Here is a 9449-nt window from a genome sequence, read left to right as displayed (position 1 = left end):
GCACATGTGAGGCCCTTTCCCTTCTTTAAGATCTCATTGGTATATAAGCCCAGTAGAAATACTGATGGATCAAAGAGAATGCACAGTTTGATAACTTTTTGAGCATAGTTCCAAATTGCTCTCCAGAATGGTTAGATGCGTTCACAATTCCACCAATAATATATCAGTGTCCCAGTTTTACCACATCCCTCCAACATTCTACATTATCTTTCCCTGTCATCCTAGCCAATCTGAGAGGTATGTAGTGGTATATATGAGTTGTCTTAATTTGCATTTCTCTGATCAATAATAATTTAGAGTGCCTTTTCATATGACCAGAGATAGTGTCTAATTCTTCATCTAAAAATTGTCTGCTCATATCCTTTGACCATTTATCAATTGGAGAATGGCTTGAATTCTTATAAATTTGGGTCAGTTCTCTATATATTTTAGAAATAAGGCCTTTACCAGAATCCTTGAATGTAAAAATGTTTTCCTAGTTTATTGCTTCCCTTCTAATCTTGTCTGCATTAGTTTTGCTTGTACAAAATCTTTTTAACTTAATATAATCAAAATTATCTATTTTGTGATCAATAATGATCTTCAATTCTTCTTTGGTCACAAATTTCTTCCTCCTCCACAAATCTAAGAGGTAAACTATCCTATGTTCTTCTAATTTTTATGATATCATTCTTTTTTCCCCTGAGGCAATTGGGGTTAAGTGACTTTCCTGAGACCAGATTTGAATTCTGGTCCTCCTGACTTCAGGGCTGGTGCTCTAACCCGTTGTGCAACCTAGCTGCCCCTATAATATCATTCTTTATGTCTAGACCATGAACCCATGTCAACCTTATCTTGGCATATGATGTTAGGTTCAGGTCAATGCCTAGTTTCTGCCATGCCATTTTCCAGTTTTCCCAGCAGTTTTTGTCAAATAGTGAATTCTTGTGCCAAAAGTTGGGGTCTTTGGGCTTATCAAACACTAGATTACTATAGCCATTGGTTATTTTGTCCAGTGAACCTAACCTATTCCATAGATTGACTACTTTTTTCCCAGCCAGTACCAAATGGTTTTGATGACCTACTTTATAATAGAGTTTTATATCTGCTACAGCTGAACCACCTTCATTTGCATTTTTTATTAATTCCCTTGAAATTCTTGAGCTTTTGTTCTTCCAGATGCATTTTGTTATTGTTTTTCTAGTTCTGTAAAATAATTTCTTGGGAGTTTGATTGATATAGTATTAAATAAATTAATTTGGGCAGTATTGTCATTTTTATTATATTCGCTCAACCTATCCAAGAGCACTTGATATTTTTCCAATTGTTTAGATCTGACTTTGTGTGGAAAGTGTTTTGTAGTTATTTTAAATGTAATTTCTCTTTGTATCTCTTACTGTTGGACCAAAAATGCTGATGATTTATGTGAATTTGTTTTGTATCCTGCAACTTTGCTAAAGTTGTGGATTGTTTTTAATAGCTTTTTAGTTGATTCTCTAGGGTTCTCTATGTATATCATCTGCAAACAGTGATAATTTGGTTTCCTCATTGCCTAGTCTAAATACTCTAAATGCCATAGTTAATGTTTCTAATACAATATTGAATAGTAATGATGATAATGGGCAACCTTGTTTCACCCTTGACCTTATTGGGAATGTAATAGTTTATCCCTATTACATATGATGCTTGCTGATGGTTTTTAAAAGATGCAACTGATTATTTTAAGAAAAATTCCACTTATTTCTATACTCTCTAGTGTTTTTTTTTTAAATAGGAATGGGTGTTGGATTTTATCAAATGCTTTTTCTGCATCTATTGAGATAATCATATGTTTTTTGTTAGTTTGATTATTTATCAATAATCAATAACAATAGTTAATTATGCTAATAGTCTTTCTAATATTGAACCAGCCCTGCATTCCTAGTATAAATCCTACTTGGTCATGATGTGTTATCCTGGGGATGACTTTCTGTAATCTTTTTGCTAATATTTTATTTGAGATTTTTTCATCTATATTCATTAGGGAAATTGGCCTATAATTTTCTTTTTCTATTTTCATTCTACCTGATTTAGCTATCAGTACCATATCTTTGTCATAAAAGGAATTTGGTAAGAGTCCTTTCCCTATTTTTTCAAACACTTTGTATAATGTTGGAGTTAATTGTTCTTTAAATGTTTTGTAGAATTCACATGTAAATCAATCTGGCCCTGGAGATTTTTTCTTAGGGAGCTGATTAATTGCTTGTTCTATTTCTTTTTTCTAAAAATGGGACTATTTAAGTAATTTATTTCCTCTTCTGTTAATCTGGGCAATCTATATTTTTGTAGGTATTCCTCCATTTCACTTAGGTTATCCAATTTATTGGCATAAAATTGGGCAAAATCACTCCTAATTATTGGTCTACTTTCCTCTTCATTGGTAGAAAATTTTCCCTTTTCATTTCTGAGACTAACAATTTGATTTTCTTCTTTCCTTTTTTCTAATCAAATTAACTAAAGGTTTATCTATTATGTTAGTTTTTTCATAAAACCAACTCTTAGTTTTATTTATTAATTCAATAGTTTTTTGTCTTTATTAATCTCTTCTTTTATTTTTAGTATTTCAAGTTTGTTATTGAGGGTTTTAAAATGTTTTTTTTCCCCCACTAGCTTTTTTAGTTGTGAGCCCAATTCATTGATCTTCTCTTTCTCTATTTTATGCAAATATGCATCTAGAGATATAAAATTTATCCTTGTTACCACTTTGGTGCATCCCACAGATTCTGATTTATGTTTTCTCTTTATTGTCATTCTCTTGGATGAAATTTTTGATTGTGTCTATGATTTGCTATTTCACCCATTCATTCATTTATTCTTTTTTTTTTTTTTTTTTTTTTTTTTTTTTTTTTTTTTTTGCTGAGGCAATTGAGGTTAAGTGACTTGTCCAGAGGCACACAGCTAGGAAGTGTTTGTCTGAGACCAGATTTGAACTCAGGTCCCCCTGACTTCAGGGCTGGTGCCTATTTTCCTCTGGCCTTTTAGAATGTAATTTTTATAGCAACATGACCTGAAAAAATGCATTTATTATTTACACCTTTCTGCATTTGATTTTGAGATCTTTATGCCCTAATATATGATCAATTTTTGTATAGGTTCCATGAATGCAAGAAGAAAGTGCCCTCCTTTCTGTCTCCATTAAATTTTTTCCAAAGATCTATCATACCTAACTTTCCTAGTATTCTATTTACCTCCTTAACTTCTTTCTTATTTATTTTGAGGTTTGATTTATCTAGTTCTGAGAGAGCAAGATTGAGATCCCCCACTGTTATAGTTTTGCCAATTATTTCATCTTGCAGCTATCTTAACTTCTCCTTTAGGAATTTAGATAGTATATCACTTGGTGCATATATGTTTAGTATTGACATTGCTTCATTATCTAGATTATCTAAGATTATCTTAGGTGCAAAATATTGTATATACATAGATGGAGTTGTTGTAAAAGTTTCCTTTAACTGTTTTTCTGTGATAGGGGACTTATGATTAGCATTAGTGGGGTTATATCTGGAAGTAACTGTGACATTAAAAACATCAGTAAAATTTATTATGAAAAAAATCCAAACTGAGAATTTTCCATTTTATTCTAGAGGCAATAGAGAGCCACAGAAAAACTGTTTGAATAGATGAATAACAGGGTTGAATTTATATTTTAGGAGGATCAATTTGACATCAAGTTGTAGAGGATCAATTGGAGAGGGGAGAGACAATGTTATTCAGCAAGCATAGACATGAAAACTCTGATAAATTTTTTTTCGAATGATTTCAAACAATCCAAGGGCATGTTAGAGTGATTTAAACTTATTTTATTAGATCTTTTAAAATAGTTATTGCCAGAGGGAGGTATTTAAGAACCTTCAGGAAAATCCTAAACCAATGCCAGACCTAACCTAAGGAAGTAATAGTGAATTAGACTTGAAATTGAAATTTAAGGACCATTAAGCTATGTATTGTCTTAAAAGGCAGCAGCTAAAAGCATGTTTAAATGTCATTAAGCATAGAGCCTGTAAAGGAATATGGTAATCATTATGGGGGAAGGACACATGCAGCTGAACTCCATTTACCCTGAGGTTTTTTCTTCCTTTGCATCTGAAAACTCTTTTAGATACTGGTCCATTTAAGTCTGGTTCCAACCACTCCATTCCTGGCTCTTGGGACCCTCAAATTTTCTTACACTTTCCTGACCTAATATTGATAGAAATCCTTTATTCCTTTTAATTCAATTAAGACAATGTTTGGATTTCTTCAAAGGGAGATTTATTAGGTAACCAAAAGAAAATAAAAGTGAAACAGGATAAAACCTCTGTCAGAAGCTCTTTCTTGCTGTGAATGGTCCAGGCATACTTTTGAGCCCTTACTTGCTTTTCCCACCCAGATGAGACCTAGAAATGTTTTATCTGACATTAATAGTACCATCTTGCCTTAGAGTCATTCAGGCTCAAAATCTTTGCATTTAGACATATTTAATTGCATAAAAAGGATTCATATCCAAGCTTACATAGAATCAAGATGGGCCCTTTCTTCATTTTATGGATTCCCCTTTTCCCCACACCCCTCAAGGAATCTGTACAGCATCAGTGACTGACTCATGGTAATATTTTTGGATAGGGTTCTGATAAAAGTTGGAGTGAAGACTCAGTTTGATCCTGTGTTAATATGTGATCTGTCTCTCCAGTGCTGGCTCACTCATTTGTTGCTAGTCATTCCCTCCTACTTTTGCCTGACCTCTCTACTGCTCTGATCTTTCTTCCTCTCCCTCTCCCCCCCCTAACCCATTGCTCCATTGGATTCTGTGTTCATCTCCAACCAGGTCTGGAAAAATCACCATAATACTAGGTCCTGCCAGTTCAAACATTTTTTTTCACTGGGTAAAAAAAATCTGCTTTAAGGGGAAGTGCTATTTGTAGAAAATTTTTTTAGTTCCTAGCACACATATATAAACATGTAAGAATTCATGATTTTATAGAACATTGACATGCTATTTTAGAATAACTATAATCTACCCCCAATTCTCTAGGAAAGGAAAGCACTCTTATCCATGTTTGTGTTTACTGTTGTCCTGCTTATCCCTGTAGGTACAGCTATATTTAAAAAATGTTTCATTCTATCTAAGTAACATCTGTATCTTGTCTGGATGTTATCTGACATAACTGTTTGGATATGGGAGGAAGAAAGAAAGAGCGAATACAATTTCAAAAACTTAAACAAAGCAAATTTTAAAACAACTAAATAAAAAAATAGAATTACTATGGGGAAAAATTAAATATAGCTGTTCATGAAGTACAGATTGAAATCAAAGGAACAGAATCCACTCAGACCATGAGAAGGACCAGTTTAGGACCATACTTACCTTCTAAATTATTGCCCTTCAGTTTTAGTTTTTGGAGGAATATCAAGGAATTTAGTTTTAGGGGCTGTAGTTGCTATGATAATACAATAGACTACTCTTTGAAATTTTTAAAGGTATTTTAAAATATAAACTATAAAGCTCTTAAAATATCTCCAATAGCTCCCATTGCCAAGCTGGAAAGGAAGGACTCCTAGATCTCTATGCTCTGTGAGCTAACCAACTAAAGAACACCCACTGCATCCCAGATCACAAGTAAAGTCATAACAATGACAAAGGAGAATAAATTCTTTTATAGAAAGGAACTTGGCTATAAAAATATTATTGTCACAATGAGGAAGTAGCTTAACAGGGAAATAGGAAACTTTGGGTGAAATTTCTTTCTGGGAAAAAAAAATTGGTGGGGAAGATGAGAGAAAAGGATGGCTTCCTTAATTTCTGTGGTGAAATAGATGGATTCAGATTTTGGTTTCTAATTCATTTCACTATGTCCTTCTGTTTTATAGGTGATCTCATTCCATTTATATTCAAAGTCATGATTGTTAATTGTGTATTCCTTCTCCCCTCTATCCAATCCTTTTGCTCCTATCTCCTTTACAAAAAAGGTAGCAGAAGAAAAGTTTTCCTAACATTTCTAATTTTGCAAGTGAAATAGCCTCTTTCTTCCCTGTTGCTGTTCTTCTTTTACCATAACCTCCCTCTAGCCCACACTTTTACTCTTTCTTTCTTTCCTTTTTAAGCCCCATCCTTTATTTTTTTCCACTAATGTTTCAATTTGTTTTGCTCAACTATTCCCTTACCTATTCTGCCTATCCTCCTAGAACCCTTTCTATTTCTCCTTTATTCCTGTCCCCTATTTCCCTTTTAAGTTTAATGTGTATCTATGTAGAAATGTGCATTTATATGTGTGTGATCAATCTTCATTTATCTGGTTCATTTGAAAGGGAGAATCATGTGATGTTCATTCCCCTTATCCCTTTCCTCTATGACTCATCATGATCTTATGAGCTGCTATTACACAAGTGATTTCTCTCTCCTTCCTCCTTTCTTCCTCAGTCTACAGTCCCTCTTACTCTTATATTCTCCTCAGATCATTAAAGTAGAACAAAACTACCCTTTGACTCATATCATTATAACTATTTGCTATGATTTTAAAAATTATTTAGACTTCTAAGAAGACATTTCATTCTTATCTCCTTATTAACATATAATTCATCAGTATATATTCCCTTTCAATTAAACAAATATGCATACCTTTCTATGTTTTTCTATTTCAAAATGTCTACAGATAATTCTTGCTTTGTATAAATTTCATTATGCAAATTAGACTTAAAGAATTCTGTAAGGCATGGAAACATAAATGAAAGCAGGGGTTGTTTTTTTTGGGGGGGGGATTGTGCTTTCAGTTTATTCTTGATTTTCATGGATTTGACAAACACAAAATGACTTGAACACATGAGTGACCAAATTGTAAAATTAGAACAAGAATTGGAGTTAGAAGTGGATGAGAAAGATATGGAAGAATTGATTGAGTCTCATGGAGAAGAACTGTTGAACAAGGATCTGACTGAGCTTCTTAGATGTAAAGATTCCAGAAGAAAGGAAGCTTTGGAGCCTGAGGTCAAACCAAAAATGTTCACAAGGAAATACTTGGGATAAATATTTCATCATCTGAGTGAATTTTTTCTTGTATTGAAAATATAAATCCAAATATTTCAAGATTTTTAAAAATTCAAAGATTTGCTAGATGGCCCAGCAGATAGATAGAGCACCAGCTCTGGAGTTATGAGGACCTGAGTTCAAGTCCAAATTTAGACATTTGATACTTTATTCCATTAAAAATCCTTTTTTAAAAAAAAAATCATGTATGATTATTCTTAGTTTTGTCTAATAGGTTATCCTTTGTTATAAATTTTTACCTCTTATTTTATGAAATATTGTATTTCAAGTTCTCCTCTCTTTTCAATTTATAGTTGGTAGCTCTTTTGTGATTTTTATTGAGGCTTGCTGGTTTCAGTCCTTTTTGACTGAAGAATTTTTTTGGAATGTTTGGATTTGGGCTCTGACATTTCCAAGAGTTTTCATTTGGGGATATCTTTCCAGATATTACTAGTATATTTTTGTTTTTACTTTGCTCTATGGTTCTAAGAGTTTTATGAAGTTTTCATGTATATTTTCTTTTTTTTTTTTTGAGTTTTATACCCTGTAAATTTTTTTTGTTGAAAACAAAGTCACTTTATTATAAAATTGTTTTGACAGTATATATGCATGAGTAATTTTTTTTATAACATTATCCCTTGTAATCATTTTTCCAAATTATCCCCTCCCTCCCTCTACTCCCTCCCCTAGATGACAGGAAATTCCATACATTTTACATGCGTTACAGTATAACCTAGATACATTATATGTGTGTAAATACCATTTTCTTGTTGCCCCTTAAGTATTGGATTCCAAAGGTATAAGTAACCTGGGTAGATAGACAATAGTGCTAACAATTTACATTCACTTCCCAGTGTTCCTTCTCTGGGTGTAGTTGTTTCTGTCCATCATTGATCAACTGGAAGTGAGTTGGATCTTCTTTATGGTGAAGATATCCACTTCCATCAGAATACATCTTCATACAGCATGGAAGTGTATCTTCTGGTTCTGTTCATTTCACTCAGCATCAGTTGATGTAAGTCTTTCCAAACCTCTCTGTATTCGTCCTGCTGGTCATTTCTTACAGAGCAGTAATATTCCATAACCTTCATATACCATAATTTACCCAACCATTCTCCAATTGATGCACATCCATTCATCTTCCAGTTTCTAGCTACAACAAAAAGAGCTGCTCATGTATATTTTCTTGAAATGTGGTAGGTGAGATTTTCTACCACCTATTTCTTTGCCTCTATTTTCTTCCTAGCTCTCTGAGCATCTTATTATATTTCCTTTAGGAAGCTGTTATACTGGACCTACCCAGAATTTCCCAAGAGAGATCTTGACAACTAGGCTCTTGAAACTATGGATATCAGGGAAGCCTTGGGCCCAAGGTGTTTATGGGCAGGAACTGGTAGATCCAACTGTAGCTTTCACAGACTGCCTATACTCCTCTTCTGTATTCCACCCTGAACTTCTTCTGGTTTATCTACCTCAAGGTCTTCATAGGGCTCAAGGATCCCTCTGTTGATTGGGGGTGAGGGAGACCAGATGATTTTTTAAAATTTATTTTAAACTTAAATATAAAATAAGAAAAGAAAAGAGAACTTTCAGCAGCAGCAGAACAAGAATAAGGATAAAATAAAACACAAATTTCCATATTAAGAAAACCTGTATAGTAACACGATACATTATTTTCAGAACTACCCAACTTTTTTTTGCTTATTTCTAAGTTGTCTTTTGTTTCCTGTTCACTCCCCCAGTACACACACACACACACGCACGCACGCACACACGCATGCACGCACGCACGCATGTGCACACATGCGCACACACATACATAGGAATCTATAAACATACATATATATAATGTGTGTGACCATATTATACACATTTCTACTTGTCATTTCTTTCTTTGGAAGTGGAGTCCAGTTGATTTTTTAAAAATTTTCTTCTAGTAGTACACTACTAAACCTGCTAGAGTGTTTGCAGGAACTTAGATTTCTCTTCATCTTCAATATGTAGCTTTTTTTTTTTTTTTTTTAACAATCTGAGTTACTTGTTTTTAAAACTGAATTGCTCGCCCAGTTGCAAAATGTTTTTCCTAAAATATATTTGCATTGCTTTGTTGAATTCTTGTCACATGTGTAGTGCAAATTCTCCTCCACAGTGCTCAAAAAGCATGTTGGGAATAATTTTTTAGTATATAATTTATTGTAAAATGTCTAAACATTGGGCACAGCAGTTGTTTTAAACTTTTAATACTTCTGACTTGGTTGAAGCTAAATTGGAATTGAATTCCAAATTGTCTGGTAAAACCCTTTGTCTCTTTTGTTATGTCCATTATAAATTATTAATCCTGATTTAAAAGCCTTATGGAATGAGAAGCTAGGAATGAGCATTAGAACTCTTCTAAGTCAGTTTCTTTACTTTGCAGATGAGGAAATAGAGT

Source organism: Sminthopsis crassicaudata, chromosome 3 (genome assembly GCF_048593235.1).
Source record: "Sminthopsis crassicaudata isolate SCR6 chromosome 3, ASM4859323v1, whole genome shotgun sequence".
NCBI lineage: Eukaryota > Metazoa > Chordata > Mammalia > Dasyuromorphia > Dasyuridae > Sminthopsis > Sminthopsis crassicaudata.
The sequence above is the reverse complement of the archived record's forward strand: the minus strand, read 5'-3'. Positions refer to the sequence as shown.